Here is a 19,463-nt window from a genome sequence, read left to right as displayed (position 1 = left end):
TCTTTTAGTATCTCAGAATGGATATATGTCATGTCTAAAGAATACATTACTACACTTCCCCACTGGCCATTTGGATTTTTTCTGCAAATACTATTTTGGTCAAATCTGTTATGTTGATTTAAAAGCTGTCCTTGCCGAAACCGGTTTGGCTCAGTGGATAGACCGTCGGCCTGCGGACTCAAGGGTCCCAGGTTCGATTCCAGTCAAGGGCATGTACATTGGTTGCGGGCATATCCCCAGTAGGGGGTGTGCAAGAGGCAGCTGATCGATGTTTCTCTCTCATTGATGTTTCTAACTCTCTATCCCTCTCTCTTCCTCTCTGTAAAAAAATCAATAAAATATATTTTAAAAAATAATAATAAAATAAAAGCTGTCCTTTATATACATCTCTTTACCTTTAAGAAAATAAATTGCATCAGTAATAGAAATACTGTGACTACTTTGTGTATGTATGTGGAATTGAAAGATTGGATTCCATTATTGTCCCATAAATTATCTACCATGGCATTGTGGGATTAATTAGAACTATTACATGAATCCCAAGAGCGATTTTTTTTTCCTTTGGTACTGAATAAATGTAACTACATTAGACACACAAATCATCATACTCTATAAAGCTAATCAGTTCTTCTAAGACAGTATAATAAAACCATCATGTACCCTAAGGATTTTTAATCCCATTCATGTTGTAGAAATATAAGACCAGTAGGAGCTGTTTTATATTTCTCCTACATTTTCATTAATATAATAAACCCATGAGATCAAGACAAAAGTTAAACCAAATGCCAATGAGTAATTTTGATAAATGTGTATTTGGTTAACTGTGATTGGGTGGCTTCATATTCCTTCTTCTAAGATTCATTAAAAGTCCTTTCATTTATTCTTTCTAATTTTGGATAAACTACCTTTCAGAGTTTGAACTTCAGGTTAGCATGGCATTTATAGAAGTACTAGAGGCCTGGTACACACATTCGTGCACTGGTGGGGTCCCTTGTCCTTTTCTTCAGGGATCAGTGGACCTCCACGCTACCAAGAGAGTGCAGGCCGGGCTGAGGGACCCCAACGAGAGCATGAAATTCAAGCACTGGGCCTCTAGTTCAAAATAAGAAAAGATATATTGCAACAAAGCATCTAAAAATGGGAACACAAGATAGAAAAAATTAATGTGGACTTGACTTATCTATATAGATAAAGAGCCAGGGCCATAACATCCACAATGACCAGAGGCTTGACTGAACGCTATGCTGCGCGTGCAACAGGCGAGTGGGCTGAACTGCTGACCTCTCAGAGAGAGAGAGAGGCGGGGTGATCAGCAGTGGCAGCGGCTGCTGGCGAGGCCTCTCTCTCTCTCCCAGAGGTCAGCAGTGCAGCCTACTCACCAGCAGCCTGGGGCAGCTACTGACCAGCCCTGCCTCTATGATCATGCCCAAAGATAGGCCCGGAGATGCTGACTGGCATAGAAACCGACCAGTAAGAACCAAATCTGGGTGAATTGCGAGGAGCCAATGGCTGCCTAGGAGGCGGAGCTTTTGACGCTTACTGGCATAGAAACTGACCAAATCAGAACCAAATCTGGGTGAACTGCAAAGGCAAAACCTAAGGTGGGGGCTGAGGAAGAGTTTTAAGGGCAACAGCTATTTGGTGTAAGGTGTAAGAAAGTGATTCAATTTTTTAATGACCGTTTTGGCAGTATAGTGCATAGGACTGGCTATCAGTCCAGATATAGGGATTATGTGTTTTTGTCTGCCAAGAGCATCTCCTCCTGCTGAAAAAGGCTCCCCCATCCATTTAAGCAATCCTATCCTATATAATCTATCTATACTAATAAAAGGGTAATATGCTAATTAGACCGGGTCCACCGGCCATCTTCTGGATGTCCGACTTCCTTCTGGACAAAGCCATGGTGGTAGGGGCTGAGGCAAAGGCAGTTAGGGGCAATCAAGCTGGCAGGGGAGTGCAGTTGAGGGAGAGATCAGGCCGGCAGGGGAGGGCAGTTGGGGGCGACATCAGGCAGGCAGGAGAGGGCAGTTGGAATGACCAGGCCGGCAGGGGAGGGCACTTGAGGATGAGATCAGGCCGGCAGAGGAGGGCAGTTGGGGGCGAGATCAGGCTGGTAGGGGAGGGCAGTTAGGGGCAATCAGGCAGGCAGGTATAAAGGTTAGGAGTCATCAGGCAGGCAGGGGGGCAAGGTAGGGGCGATCAGGCCAGCAGGGGGTCAAGGTAGGGTCGATTAGGCAGGCAGGGGAGCAAGGTAGGGGCAATCAGGTCAGCAGGCATCAGGGTTAGGAGCGATCAGGCAGGCAGGCAGTGGGGCTAGGGGTGATCGGGCAGGCAGGCAGGCAAGTGGTTAGGAGCCAGTCATCCCAGATTGCAAGAGGGATATTCGACTGCCGGTTTAGGCCCTATCCCCTAAACCGGCAGTCAGACATCCCCCAAGGGGTCCCTGATTGGAGAGGGTGCAGGCTGGACTGAAGAACCTCCTTCCATGCATGAATTTTATGCACCAGGCCTCTAGTATATAGTAATAATAGCCAGAAGAACTAACAAGTCTACTTACATAGTAGTCTTTTTTTCAGGCACTGTGTTAGTTACATATATTTATGTACATAATATAACACATTATGAGGTAGCCCTTAAAGGGCCTAGTGTATTCCAGTCAAATAATTATATGAAGAAAAAACAATTTTTAAGGCTCAGTAAATTAAATCCACTTTTGTAGTTAAGTTTCTTCTGGTTCACTTTATAGAGATGAAAGAAAAACTGGGTCAGCCCAGCCAGCATGGCTCAATGGTTGAGTGTAGACCTATGCACCAGGAAGTCATGGTTTGATTCCAGGTCAGGGCACATGCTGGCTCGATCCATAGTGGGGAGAGTGCAGGAGGCAGCTGATCAATGTTTCTCTCATCCTCGATGTTTTATCTCTCTCTCCCTCTCCCTTCCTCTCTGAAATCAATAAAAAATATATTTTTAAAAAAGATAAGAAAAACTGGATCCAACATCACTAAATAAAACTTTAAGAGGCAGAAGAAAGTCAAGGCACACCTCCTGCAGCCTTAAATCTGAGAAGTAACATTTAAAAACAAAAACACTCCTCTAGGTTGCTAGGTAAAATTTCAACAGTTATAGAAAGGTTGAGAAAAGTTTAATCTTCCAGATTTCAGCAAATCTTTCATTGGGTACAGAGAATAGAAAAATCTGCTTTTAGGTACACTATTTTACAGGACTTTGTGATTTCTTTGATAATTCATTTCAGTTGGTAAAAGTTAATTTTCATTTTGATACTTATTTTTAATTTTAACCTATTTGCACTTCTGCTTTTTTAGTTTTAATACCTTCTTATTAAAGACAGTTAAAAGTTTTTTTGGAGAGAATACCAACTCTTTGATTTGTTCCTAAAAATACATGTATTTAAATTTTGAATGCTAACTGATATAATTTTATATCTGATTTAATAGACCTTAATTTGTGTAATAAACAAAATACTTTTATGCCCAAATTTAAATTTATGAAAATTGTAAGACATTTTATTTTAGCTTCCTGACATTTCACTAAATGTAATTAAACAAAACTATTCATATCCTTATTGAGGTGCATTTAAGATCACTTCTGTAGAAACTATGATGGTGGTTTAAATAACTCAACTGTATGATATTAACAGAAACATCTGTTCAATCCATAAAATGTTCTATATTAGAATGCAGGTTCTGTAATGCAGAATATATTAAACTAAAACAGTAGAGCATAAAAGATAGATTTTTATATCTCATAAATATAACAGATTCTGAGATGACAATTTATTTTAGGCATGCAGACAATATCTTCTTGATTTAGAGAAAACTAGGGAGTCTGAGCTTCTCTTTATTGCTGTTTTGGATACATTTGCTAAATACTTGTTTTCAGATAGAAAAAATGTAAAATTACTTTTTTATTCAATATTCTTCTTTGTCTAGAAGATATTTTATTCCATCAAATTACAAATTGTTTATCCTTGCTTACATTAAAAATAATACTGGCCAATGTAGGTCAATACAAAAGTTCTCAGTAATATTTTGCCCCAGAGATGCTTATCCAACCTTGTTATGTCAGTAGACAGTGGGATTGTATTAGAGTAAGAAGGTAATTGGTTGATGTCTGAACCTCCATCTTTTAAATTTAGCACTTGCTGTACTTCAGCAAATGGTAATGATTATAAGTCTGACAAGAGAACACTCCTTAATTGTTCCCAAAATGTCCTGGTTAGCAAATCATATTTGAATAATACCAACAACAGATGTTTTGAACATTCCAGAATATCGTTTTTCTGTTTATTCCCATGGTCACCACTTTTTAGCTTTTTAAGTCCTCTGTTTTCCGGATGACTTGGTTCTGTTGTTCCTCACACTGACTATCTGCTGCTGTCAAAACATCTAGACACAATCACCAATATTTAATGGTAGTTTAAAAAATAACATTTCCAAACATTGAAGTTGCACATTGGCTAAGTTTTTTAGCACAATTCAGAAGCATTTGATTTATTTACAGTGTTATCAAATTCTTTTCTAAGATAACATCAAACACCACATAATTTTATCTTTTGATTGCATTAGTGAACATCTTACTTTTAGGAGGACCTCAGCAAAGAATTATGTATTAACTACCAGTTTTATAAAATGCTTAGTTTACCATCACAGGCATAAAAACATTTAAGGCAGTAATCCCAATGGCAATACAAGACTAAAACTATCTAAAAACAACTCACAGATTACTCTCTTAAAAATGTATATAATATAAAGAAAAATACAAAAATTTCAAATAGATCCTGAGTATAATCTGTGACTCATTCCTTCTCTTAGCATAGGGAGTTTTAATTTAACTCATTCTAATTTTGAGAGGAATTATTTGATACTGTCTTGGAGCAATGAAGATTAATACCCAAATCCTGTTTTTTAAACTTAACAGTTTTTTTGTTTGTATATTTGCTTGTTTATTTAATACAAGTTAACTGTCTTTCTTAACATTGGAGTTCCTACATTTCTTTTAGATATATAGTTAGTGTGTGTGTGTGTGTGTGTGTGTGTGTGTGTGTGTGTGTGTGTATTGTTCCCATATTATGTGGACAGTGGCAGAAAGGGTAGACAATGAGAGTAATCAACACCTAGGTGAAACCATTTAATTCGTTTGTTATTGGTAGCAAATCCAAAAGGAAGGACAATTGTTCACCTAAATTACCATCACTAGGGAAATGGGTTAACTAAACTATAATGTATTGATATTATGGAAAACTATATGCACCCCTTAAAATTATTTAATTTTATGTCTGCTTCCATGGAAAAATCTTTCAAGAATATTCCTGCATAAAAATGTTACATAGAATGTTACATCTATATTAAGTACACATAAGAAATGTAATGACAGCCTCGACTGGTGTGGCTCAGTTATTGGTCGTTGTCCACCGATGCACCAAAAGGTTTCCAGTTGGATTCCCAGGGGAGTTGCCCTGGCAGCATATTGATGTTTTGCTCTCGTGTGGATGTTTCTTTCTCTCTTTCCCCGTCACTCCCCCCCCCCTCTCTCTCTCTCAAAAAAAAAATTAATAAAACATAATTTTTAATGTAATGAGAAATACCCATAATTGTGTATATTTTTATATTTTTTCAGGTAAGTAAGGAAATGTAATATATTATCTGGAAAGATAGCTATCAGGTTCAAAATAGCAGTTATCTCTGTCAGAACACTCGTTTTGGACTATGTCTGGTGATTTTTAAATAATAATGTATTCATTATGCATAACAACAACAACAACAAAGTAAGTGTTTTCATATTGTGAAACACCTCTTATAAAAAAATACCAGGTGACTTCCATGTAATAAAACATCAAACATCACTTGTAATTGGCACATATTTTGAAGACAAACTACTTGAAAACAGTTTTGTGTTCTTGGGGAAATATTATTTCTACAATTCTGTTTGTTGTTTTCAATTGAGAAGATTACTTACACCATATCAAATATTAACTTTTGCTCTCCCCTAATTATAAATGAGAGCTTGCTGAATTATTTTTACATAAAACCCAGGTAAACTGAACTAACACTAAATTCCAAGCAAATAAACCATATTGATGATTTTAGTTATCCTATTAATCAGTGAGTTTTAGATTATCAGTGACAAAAGATATAACTCAAAATAACATTAAAGAGAAATAGGAAGATATATTGAAATGTCTGAGAATTACTGGGGAAGAACTCTGTCAATTGTGGGTCACATGCCCTTTCCTACCTCACCAGTGAACAAATTAACCAGGGGACTATGATTTTCAGGACCTGAGGATTGAAAATGTAGAAGTTCCACTAAAAACATTGCCATTGGAATTTATAATGAGCAATTTTTCCCCCAAACAAGTAGGAGTGAGGGGCAGTGCATAGAAGTCTAGTACATATCACTACAATGAGACTGTCGGGAGGTATACAGTGCAACATGTGTTAACTGCTGTTGCTTGCCAGCAGATTTTTTCCAGGTACATTGTTATGCTTCCATCTGGCATTCTGAGTTTGCTCTTTAATATTGCTTGATGATTTTATATTTTCTTCATTTGACATCTTTCCTTTCTCTGAAGCATCTTTTTTCACTATTTTATCACATTCTCTAATTCTATTTTTGCATTCCCATTCAGAAGACTACCTTGACTTTTCCAGAATTACTCTTAGTAACTTCATTATCCCTTTAATGCTATAGATCAGATTGGGAAATTGTACTAGGGAATATGCAATGCTAAATTTATTTAAAAATATATATGTGTATGTGTGTATGAAAATTTTAAATGGAATATTTATAAAGGCTTAACACTATTGTTACATAAGCTTGTAAATAGTTTGCACCTTAAGATAATAGAAACCTCAAAAGCAATTATTGAATTTTAGAGCACATAGCTTGATCTACATATACTGGATGACAGTTATTGACCTGCCTAATCTTAGTAATAAATATCAAGAGAAGATTGATCCTTGAGTTTAAAACCTGTCTGTCATGTATTTCCCCCAGGCATATAACAATAAAAAAAAAACTGTTTGTGAACCAGAGCTGACTCACTGGTCTCCTACTGGAGCCCTGAACTAGGACATTGCAGAACATACTCTCCTGCTGGTTTCGTGATCTCACTTAGTGAACTAGCAATTGTGGGAACTTGATTTCCCAGTCTTCTTTGCCATCAGTGAGGAATTGATGAAACCTATTCTGAGGGAATAAAATAGGGTTCAATATATTTCTCCTTCCACAAACCATCTTATTCTTACCCTTCTTCACATATGACCTTTATATTTTTACTCTCAATTCTTGGCTTCTTTTCTCCTCTGAGAAGTTACCCAATTACTCTTCCCATTTCTTTCTCCTGCTTTTATCTATTGCCAGTACAAAGGGTCAATAAAAATGTTCAATTCTTCTATATCCTTTAAAAAAAAGTTTCTTGACCTCATTTCTCCTTGATGTATCATACTTTTATCTTTAACTAAAAAAATTCTCAAAAATTAAAGGTAGCTTTTCTTATTCCAAGTTTTCATTTTCCGCAAATTCCTCAAAGTACTATAATATTATTCTGTGTCCATAAATTGATTTTAAATAAGAAATTAAAAACTTTTACGTTTCCAGAATCAACAACAATCTATTCTTAGGCCTCATTCCTAAAAGACTTCGTTATTTGGCAACATCTTCTTGAGACTCAATTGATCTTTAATTTTATGACAACACTATTTTCTGCTTCTATTCTTCTCTTTCTTGACATCTCCTTCCCAATATTCAAACATTCATTTTATGATATTTAATTAAGCCTTTCCATGTTGGTGGCTAGTATGTGTATTGCCTTTTTTGTTTGTTTGTTTTTTACCTGACCTTAATTAAAGGCATTTATTATACTTTTTTAGTTAAACTATCCGTATTTATTTTTCCCAGCTTTATAAGATATAATACACATATAAATTGTGCACATTTATGGTATACAATGTGATGATTTAATATACATGCATACTATGAAATGATTATCACAAAATAGTTAATACCTCCATCACCTCACATACTTTAGTCATTGGATTCACTTACCTCTGCTTTCTTTGCAATGCCATCTATTCTCAGCGCTTTGACTTTTATTTAACTACAACAGCCAAGCCACTATTGCTACTTCTGGCATCTCCTCTGAAGTCTTAAGACCTTATTTCCACATTCCTGTTGTACATGTTTATGAAGATCTCTCTCATTGACACTGCAAACCTATGAGGTTTATACATGGAATAATAGTATTATCTCCCTGGCCTGCTCATCTTTTTCACTTCCTATCTCAGGATATAACTACCAATGTTAATCAAGTTATTGATTTTGACCATTGTCTATCCCTTTGTCCCCACATGAAATCTTTTTCAAGTCAAAGTTTCTATCTCCAGAGTGTCTTCAGAATCTTTTTTATTCCATTCCAAGAAAACTTTCATAAATCACATTGCTTTTAATGCACTACTATTTTCTAATGTTTTTCTAAGTGTTCTCTTATACCCATCATTTCTTATTTTCCAACCATTTATTCTGTGAGACTACTTCTAAAATTTTCATTACAAAAAAATGTTGTTTCACTCTATTGTTCAAATTTATGCCTTACTTTAGATAATTTTTTCTATTATAAATCATTTAGAGTCTTCTCATTCAGATGTGATACTATCTTTTTCTAAAATGTTTATCCCTTTTTAATAGACTCTTTCCCAACCTGTAAGATTTAGGTCAAATGACAAGCTTTTTCTATGACTCTCATAGAAAAGTGTTTATCCAATTGAGTCTGTCACTCAATTAAAGTTCTTACTAAATCAAAACATATGGAATATAGTCACCAACATTTCAATAACTATGGTGCCAGTTTGGGATACTGGAAATATTGAGGGGGACACTATGTAAGTATATGATGTCTAACCACTAAGCTGTACACCTGAAACCAATACAAAATAAAATTGAAAGAAAAATAAAGTAATATATTATAGAGTAAAACTTCTTAAAGGCACAATCACAAGCACCAGTGAAGCTCTTAAAACACTTCCCTAAAAATTTGTTAAATTAGATGTTATTAAATCATCTCTGTATTGATTGTATGGCTAATTAATTAACCATACAATTGACACCATTGGCCTACAAAGAGTTGGTTATAAGACCAATCCTGAGACTCAAATGATATTTAGAAAGTTATTTTCATTCCTTTCCTCTCAAAGTTTGGAGGATTCTATGCAAAAACCTCAGGGTGGCTTCATTGAATGGACTTGATTCTCAGAAACCAACCCTTTCCTACTCTTCTTACTCTTCTTCTGACTTAGGTACAGGTTGTATAATTGTCTTGTGTACTACCAGTAGTCAACAGATGGAGACAATTCTACTCATCTTTGACTTGCCTTGTGAGGGAATTATCTGTCTTTCCTTGCTCCCAGCTAGATATATACCCCTTTTTTCTGTTTAAGGTGTGAGACAATGTCCCATGGGCATACTCCTAGCTTTCTGTATCTTATAGAAAGCTCCCATGGGTGGGGGAGAGGCAGGGGGGGGGGCGGGGGAGGAGAGGATCTACATTTTTTCACTGCGACACAAATTGGCCTGGAACTAGCAGTTCCATTGTCTGTGTGGGCTATGGAGTGGACCCAGGGTTAGGCCATGGAGGTCTAATGCCTTACAAAGGGATAGATCTTGTGCATCTCCCTCTTCCCTTGCCGTGAGCAAAGTCTGTGCAACTTCAAACTGCTGTGCATATTGTTTGCACTTGGTGACCTTGAATCGTGCACTAGTCTCTTCCCTGGGCGGCACTTATCTGTCTTTTTACCTTGGCTTCATAGTCTGGCCATAGAGAATGGAGTACATTCCTAATGGTTTTTGTAACACAACACATAGAAGATACTTAATACATATTCATTTAATTAATACTGCAAGAATAAAGAAAATCTTAACCCCTGTCTAAACATATTAATTGATTCTATAATTAGGAGGAAATGGGGGATGATATGAACTTCAATCTGTAATATTTTTGTGATTAACCCTCTTGAAAAGTTATCTCAGTAGCAAACTTTATATAATTGATTTCATAATGTGCTTTTAATCATATTTAATTAACTATTTTTCATACAATTCTGGGAAGAAGAAGCCCTCTAGTCATTTTTATAAATTACTAACCATACCTAAAATACCTCACATTTTTAGACTAGGAATATTGGTTAAAGAATAATTATTTTAGTAATGTTTCTTTAGCCAGGTTTATTTCTGTATGAACATTTTATAAGCATATCTTCTTCCTACTTGCCTGGTCACTGCCATTAATTAGGACTTTAAAAAAATAATTAAGATAAATGATAGATCATAAAAACAAAAGATAAAAAATAAAAATTATTACATCATTGATTTCATGCTATGCCCAGAAAAGATGAAGACTTCATCTTTATAAAAGCCTAAAAAAACACACAAACCAAAATAAAACAAAACAACAACACAAAAACACACACACACACACAAAAACACACACACACACACACACACACACACAAAAAAAAAAACAAAAAACAACCCCACAAACACCTAGAATATGTTTTTGAGTTAAAAGTGAGTAATCAAAGGAATATAAAATAAAATCAGGGAAATAAGAATTTCAAATACATTCTAAAAAAGATGAAAGCAGCACCAAATGTCAAGGAAAAAAATGGACTTTTCTGTTAGGTGTTGAGTTGGCAGCCAATACTTTTGTCATGTTCTTACCTCCTCACCCTTGTCCCCTGTGGACTCTGCAGTAAATACTGTTTAGCTCAGTATTCTATCATTTTCCCTCTTCAAGTCTCCATCTAGAAAGGTAAGATTTTTGCCCCTGGCTTGCTGGACTATTGCCCTACATAAAGATAATTAGATTTCATAGAACAGAAGCTAATTTGTGGGTTTAATATAGTGCTGCTTTTAAATAGTAATAAAATCCTTTTCTAAAACACTAAGTGCACATCAGCATTAACATAAATCAACCAGTTTCCAGCCTTACATTGGAATGGTGTTTTTCATTATTTAACTCCCTAGAGATTGTACAGTATCTATGGCTACCTAATAGGTCTCTTGTAGTTTGAGATAATACTATTTTACACTTGAGTTGGAATCCAGAGGCTTTTCAGGGATTAGAAAATGTGGACTAACTTGATTGATTTGGTCTGAGCTTTTTACTTTTAAGCCTTAAGAGATGGAAGACTACTGAATCATTGTATTTCCAATAAAATTTGCCATATTAACCATAGACTTTATTTATGCGAAATAAGGTCATGAGTTTTCTAAGCAATCCTACCTAATAAAAGAGTGATATGCAAATTGACCGTACCTTCGCTACACCCACAAGCCACGCCCACCAGCCATGCCCACCAGGAAACCATGCCTGGGTCCGCTCCTGCGATCCGTCGCAGGGAGGCTGGGGTCTGGCCGATCCCAAGACCAGGAAGGTGGAGGCTTTTCCCGGCCTTGGGCACCAGTGGGGAGCCTGCGATGGATCGCAGGCAACTGGGGGTCTGCTCCTGTGAGGGGGTCTGCTCCTGTGGTGGATTGCAGGGAGTTGGGGTCCCCTGCCCAATGGGTGGTGTCTGCAATCACAGGGAGCTGGAAGTCCCCTTCCCAGATCTAAAGCTTTTGGCCAGAGGCTTTAGGCCTGGGAAGGGCACAGCCGGTGATTGGTGTGAACTATAGAGGAAACACCTTTTCTGACTGTCCATTGGCTAAGCTTCCTGTATGCCACTGGTAATATTCTTAGTAACTTGGGTAATAAGAATCCAAAAAGGTGATCTAGGGTTTTTCCACCACACTTCTGGAGAAAAAAACAAAGGTCCGCTGCTGGAGGGCTAAGAAATGTCATATCCTGCCCTAGCCGGTTTGACTCAGTGGATAGAGCCTCGGCCTGCAGACAGCAGGGTCTGGGTTCAATTCTGATCAAGGGCATGTACCTAGGTTGCAAGCTCCTCCCTGGCTGGGGCCCAGATCAGGGCTCATGCAGGAGGCAACCAATCAAAGTGTTCCTCTCACTTTGATGTTTCTCTCTGTCTTTCCCTTTCTCTTCCACATTCTCTAAAAGTCAATGGAAACATATCCTTAGGTGAGGATTAAAAAAAAAAAGAAAGAAAGAAAGAAAGAAATGCATATCCTATGAAAGACATATCTTGAAAATGCCTAAAGAAAGTTGTCATTTTTTCTTGGTGAAGGGACTGGAGTCGTGTTGATGAAAACACCTTGGTGGCTGTGGTGACTGGCACTGGCTGTGGTGACTGGCAGAGTGGCTGTGGTGACCGGCAGGGTGACGGGGCTGGTGCCTTCCCCTGACCAGCCCGGTTGCCTCCCACAAAGGGAGGCCAGACTGCAGCTTAGGCCAGCTTCCCGTGGGGATCGGGCCTAAGCCATCAGTAGGACATCCCCTGAGGGCTCCCAGTATGTGAGAGGGGGCAGGTTGGGCTGAGGGACTCCCCCACCCCCAGTGCACAAATTTCGTGCACCGGGCCCCTAGTTAAAAATATTATATCTATACTATGTATTCTCTTTTATCCAGTGTGTGGAAATCGTCTTTCCCTAGGTACATTTTGATGATCTAGAAGAAAAAAAAAGTATGAAATCCCTAATCTATACTAATAAAAGGGTAATATGCTAATTAGACTGGAAGACCTTCTGGATGCCCTTCCAGACAAAGCCATGGTGGTGGGGTCAAGGCAGAGGCGGTTAGGGGTGATCAGGCCAGGAGGGGAGGGCAGTTGGGGGTGATCAGACCAGTGTGGGGGGGCGTCAGTTGGGGACAAGCAGGCAGGCAGGCAAGTGGTTAGGGGCAATGAGGCAGGCAGGCAGAGTGGTTAGGGGGGATCAGGCAGGTAGGCAGGCAACTGGTTAGGAACCAGCGGTCCTGGATTACAAGAGAGATGTCTGACTGCTGGTTTAGGCCCAGTCCTGTGGGATCAGGCCTAACCTGGCAGTCGAACATCCTCCAAGGGGTCCTGGATTGTGAGAGGGTGCAGGCTGGGCTGAGGGACTCCCCTGGTCCCCCCACCCCCAAATTTTATGCACTGGGCCTCTAGTAATATATAAAAAGGATAGGTAACATCTCATACTTGTGGCTTCATGATGCCAAATGGCCAGACCATTCTTGGAAGTGGAAATAACCTGTATTCTGTCATGTAAAGAACAGACGTGAATAGTTGCCTGATGAGGGCTTTTATTTTCTTTAAGTTCATTACATTTTATTATTATACTCCATAAATATATTTGGGTTGATCACATATTTTGGAATCAGAATCAGGACCCATTTACATTCTTCCTGAAATGGCACATCATTTAATAACTCATTCCCAGGAAAATTCAGATTTCAGGTGGAAAGAACATATGAAAATAATAAACCCATTATAGGGCTGTAATCAGAGAAAATTGTTGCTGGAAGTCTAATAGCATCAATATAGCCATACTGTGCATTATATTGTCACCTGACGCATTTACTTTAAAATGCTGCATCATTCCATCTTAAATGTTTTTAATCATCAAGGACCTGTTTTTGTTTGTTTGTTTTATCAGCATTGTATAACTGAATGCAATGAACTGAACATATTTAATGCTTTCTATTGGAAAACCTTTGAAAAACTGTAATTGCAATCAAGAACATGGACATGTTCATCACTCTCACTTTTCCTTGTGCCATACTTGGTGATCCTTGCCTCTCTCCTTCCCCCTTCCCAGTCTTTAGGCAGCACTGATTTCCATTCTTTCTCTAATTATTACTTTACATTTTCTAGAATTGCATATAAATTGAATCATGAAGTCCTGCAACTTTCATAGGTCATGATCATTGTGTGAATATCAATAGTTTGTCCTTCCTCTTGATGGGTAGTAATCCATTACTATATGAATAAATCAGTTTCCTTATCAGTTCACCTGTTAATGAAGTTTTGTTTTCCAGTTTGGGGCTATTACAAAGACACTATGAATATTTGTGTACAAGTTTATATATGTACAATGATTTCATTTCTCTCTTAGGAAAATATACCACTGTGGGATGACTAGATTACATGATAATGTTTAACTTTTTAAGAAACTGCCAGGATGATTTTTCAAGTTAATTATACCATTATAAATTCCCACTGGAAGTGTCTGATCCAGTTCTTTATCCTCGTTGATACTTGGTCTGTTTGAAAATTTTACCCATTCAAATAGGATTGTAATTATATCTCATTTTGTTTTTTATTTGTGTTTTCCTAATGACTAATGAACTTGAGTATTTTCTCATTAGCATATTTGATATCTAAATATTTTCTTTGTTGAAGTTCTTATTAATTATTTTTAAATAATTTATTGTTATGTTTTGAGAATGTTTTATGCAGTTTATACACAAATATGTTATCAAATATATCATTTGATAATATTTTATTCTGGTCTATTTCTTTTCTCTTCATTTTCTTGTCTTTTATAGAATGGAAGCATTTAATTTTAATGAAGTCCAGTTTGTCTTTTTTTTTTCTTTTATGAGTATGCTTATGGTGTTTTATTTAAGAAATTTTTGCCTAATCCAAGGTGACAGAGGTTGTCTCCTATGTTTGCTTACTTTTCCAGAAGTTTTACATTTTAAGATCTCATGTGCATTAAAATTTATTTTTTAGATGATACTAGAGATGGATGAAAGTTCTTTTTTCTTAGATTTAAATGTTCAAGAGTCCTAGTACTATTGTTCAAAAGACTAATTTCTCCAATGAATTATCTTTTCATCTTTGCCAAAACTGTTGTCCATAAATCTGTGAATCTGTTTCTGAAATCTATTCTGTTCCATTCATCTATTTGTTTCCCTTGGCCAAATTTCCACTCTTTTGATTATTGAAGGTTTATAATAAGTTTTTATATCAGGTAGTGTTAATGCTCAAACTTCATTGTTTTTCAAAAATCTTTTGAACATTCTGAATCTTTTGCATTTTAGAATCATTTGGTTAGTTTCTATACAGACATCTTGGATTTTGATTGGTATTTTGTCAACTATAAATCAATTAAAGGGGAATTGACATCTTAATACTGAGTCTTCTAATGTGAATCATCCCTTCCATTTTTTTTATACTTTAGTTTATCTCAATAAAACTATGTGATTTTTAGTACATAGGTCTTTCATTAGATTTTCCCTATGTATCTATATTTTGATGCTATCATAACTAGAATTTCTAAAATTTCTAATTCTACATGTTTCTGTCTATAGAAATAAAATGGACTTTTGTATATTGATCTTGCATCTAACAGCCATGCTAAACTTACTTTTTCATTCTTGTAGTTTTTTGTAGATTCCATCAGATATATAAAATACCATTCATGTTATCTGATAATAAACAATTTGGCCTCTTTTTACTAATCAGAATGTCTTTTATTTTTTCTTGCTGAATTACACATGTTAGAAACTGCAGTACAATTTTGGATGAAAGGGAAGAAAGCAGAAGTCCTTGTCTTATTCTCTATATTTGGGGAAAAGTATTCAGTCTTTCAACATTAAATATTATAAGAGCTGTGGGTTTTCAATAAATGCTCTTTATCAGAATGAGAAAATTTTTTCTATTTGAAGTTTTCTGTGATGGCATTTTTAAAATAAAAAATATTAATGTTATATATTATAAGTTAGTCATGCAATAAAATAGTACTCATCTATTGAAACTGGTGACAAAAAGATTTATTTTATTGACAATTAAAATATTTTGAACATTTAATTTAAAGCAATTTAGATAACAACATTTTTTATGTAGATTAAAAGTAAACAATATGTCAGTTTGATTTGAGTCTCATCTGAGATAAATAGTTGAAAATTTTATAACAATTTTGAAATGTTATATCTGTGTATATAACTACATACAAAGAAGTGCCTGGAATATATGTGGTATGCATCAACTTTTATTTAACTCGAATGTCTTGTTTGTTGTTTGAGTTTTTTGTTGTAATTCATGTGTTTATATGAATGTGTATATATGTTTGGCAAGGTATGTTTACAATAGCACATATAAATTATGTCATGAAAAAAACAAACATTGAAGCCAGCTCCATTGTGTAATTTAAAATGAAAACATTGGATGTAATGGAAACATATTTTAGATCAACACATTCAAGCTTAAAATTGAATGCATAATGTTATTATTTCACCAAGCATTAGCAATAATGACACAAATAAATTTTAAAACCTACAAGAAATTTTGACTCTGTGTTAAACTATACTTATTTTATCTCTTCCATTCAGCCAATTTTACCTTCCATATTATAAACCTAAGAGTTCAGATGTTACAGGTTAATTTTCAATAGCACAGCTGAATATTTTGGGGCTCATCCAAGCTGAGCCTTTAGAGACTCATTGAGCTTTGGTGTGTGTTGACCCTGTGGCTCAATTTTCTTTCTTCTTCTCAGCAGCATTCAAAGCCAGACCCATGCAGGCAGAATACCAAATAAGAGGATCCAGCCAAGTTTTTGTTTTTACATTCCCTTTTGTGTGCTTACTTTGTTTTTAAATAATATTATTTTTTATTTAAAAAGTCACATAAATGCAAGGAATGAGTTTAGAAAATACATTTAGAAAATGCAGAAAATTATAAAGAAAATAAAAAATACTCATATGTTTAACATCAGATATAACTGTTATAAATATCTATTTCTCTTAGAAAAATTTAAACTAATTTTATTTTTGCTTTTAATCTGCTTTGTGTATTTAGTATCTTATGATATATTTAGATATTCAACAAAAATGCAGTTTTTAAAGACTGCTAATATACCATTTAATAAATAAATTCCTCTTGTTAGAAAATTAAGTTGTCAGTATTTTATTATTACAAATAACATTCTGAAGATTAATTTGCAATTTTTAAGATATTATTATTATTTATTTTTAAGATTAAATATTTAGGAGTAAGATTTCTGGATCAAATTTTATTAATATTTTCAATGCTATTACAAAATTACAATAATAATTTACATGTTCAGGGAAGTACTTTTTCTGCTTCCTGCTGGCTAATACATATTTTTACAAAAAAAACTTTGATGTGATTGTGTATGTTTGTGATGATATTATGAGTTTTCCCATCTTTTTTTTAGTATAGTTGATATACAATCTTTTCTTTGTTATATTAGTTTCAGGTGTACAATAAAGTAATTTGACATTTTTATACCTTACAAAGTGATCACCCCACTAATTCTAATAATTATCTGTCACTGTGTAAATTTATCACGGTATTATCCACTATATCCCCTTTCCCCTTTCTACACATCCCCTTACCCCTTTTCTTCTGGAATTCAACCCTTTGTCTTTGTTTCTAAGATGATTTTTAAAAAAGTATATGTATATATCTGTTGTTTGTTTGTTAATCCTCACCAGAGGATATTTTTTCCCCATTGTTTTTTAGAGAGAGTGGAAGTGAGGGTGGGAGAGGGAGAAAGAGAGAAACACCGATGTGAGAGAGACACAACATCTGGTTGCCTCCTGAACACACCCTGACCAGGGGCAAGGAGTAAACCTATAACCCAGGTATGCCCTTGAACTGGAATTGAACTCAGGGCCCTTCAGTGTGTGCGTGTCATGCACTAACCACTGAGCAAAACTGACCAGGGCTATATACTATGTTTTTAAAGGTTAATTCAAACTAAACAGTTGAAGATTTTCCTATGGACCTCCCTGCAATTTTCTGAATGTAATGTGAATTCTTATGTAAAAGATAATATCAGATCCTCTTAAGGCTCTAACAAGGCTCTTTTCTCCCCTTAATATGTGAAAGGAAAAGTCATGAGCATGAAAAATCCTCTGATTTGCCTGTTTTTTCCATTTACTATTTATGGAGAGGGAACACTGATATCTCCACAGAATATCACTCAGAATATTCTGCAAAACATAAAAATAGTTCTAATGTCAACAACTCTAATTTCTTTTCTGTTTCATTACAAATATTGATGAAAATGTCTCATTTCTGGAAGTATTTTTTGCCTGAGCAAAATGTTGAATTCAATAGCATTCTGATTGTGACTTACAACAGTTAATAGGAATTAATTCTATTTAGATGTTTAAGAGGCTTTTCTCATTTCCTTCATCAGGTTCAATCATAAATGGCTTAATCATTCAGAAGACATTACTTAATTAGATTGCATTAACTGCATAATAACAGAAAAGAAAGGGAAACATGGAAACAAACCAAAACACTATTAGGAAGGAACTAAGTTCATTCCCTTTGATTCCTTTGTTGATTTGTTGAGATTGTTTGATGTGACCTCAATCAGCCTTGTAATTCTCTTTTGTTCATCAGTTTCTCTTTACTTTAGGAAATATACATTTATATTTTTGAGAAATATCAAGGTTATACATATGTTGAAATAGGTATTTCAGACAACTGTCAGTTTAGAATTTAAGCCAGGTTCAAATTTTAATGAAAAGGACCAAAAAAACAAGTATGAGGTTACATAGTAGATAGGAATTCTCTTCTTTGTCTTAACACCAGTCATGAATAGGAACATGTTATTCTACAGAAAAAGGGAGGAGTAATCAGTTAATAAACATTAATGACATAAAAAAGTAACAGTCTTTAAGAATGGTTAAGATTATTCCAAAGACCCATACTATTTACTTGAAATATTAGTTTTTGCAAAGTAGACAAATATTAGACTGATTCATTTATGTTCAGAATTTTAAAACAGAAAAATGAACATGAAAACCACCTGCTCAGTTGTCCATTCTTTATCAATATGCCTGCAGTCCTGAGGCAAAAATCACTGAGTTTGTTTCTAGTAGAGTCAGACCCATAGGGGCTTTTGAATTTTGATGGACTCAGCATTCTTTGTAGATTTCTCTGCTGCTTCTAAAATGAATGCCTTACACTTGAATCAATCTTTATCTTATCTGAGGTTACTTTAACATCTATAATTTGATGTTCACAGGTAACACCATGGCCCTCATTTCCTTCAGCTTGTTTCTCCAACATTATCTTGTATTACTCTTCTTCACTCCATTCTTCACCCCAGCTACATTCCTTTTGGTTCTTATATTCACCATATTCTTTCTCATCTCTCTTGTCTTCAGAAAAGGTCTTTATAAATGCTTCTGCTTTTGAGGCACTACTTTTCATTCCTTTGTCCCATTAACCTTTTAGATTTGTACTATTCCTTTCGGTATCTTAAAATTATGGGAGTAGGGTATGTCATAGTTCCAAATGCTTCATATTCTAGGGTTATAAAAATACGGAGTGTACATCTTTACTTGAGAGATTTGGTAGCTTTTCTCATAGACCTAATATTTCTCTTTACCTTTTTAAAATACTGTTCATGGGAAATCCCTCTAAAAATTAATATAAGTATAAAGAATAGAAACAAATAAGATTATGACAATTGTGATAGGGGCCATGCATGTAATTATCAAGGTGGCAAGTTAGAAGTTAATGGGAAGCCACATTATAGAATAATCAAGGCATTGATAAGGATGTAATATTTGAGTTGAGACCTAA

This window comes from Eptesicus fuscus, chromosome 16, assembly GCF_027574615.1.
Source record: "Eptesicus fuscus isolate TK198812 chromosome 16, DD_ASM_mEF_20220401, whole genome shotgun sequence".
NCBI lineage: Eukaryota > Metazoa > Chordata > Mammalia > Chiroptera > Vespertilionidae > Eptesicus > Eptesicus fuscus.
Note: the sequence above shows the minus strand (reverse complement) of the source record.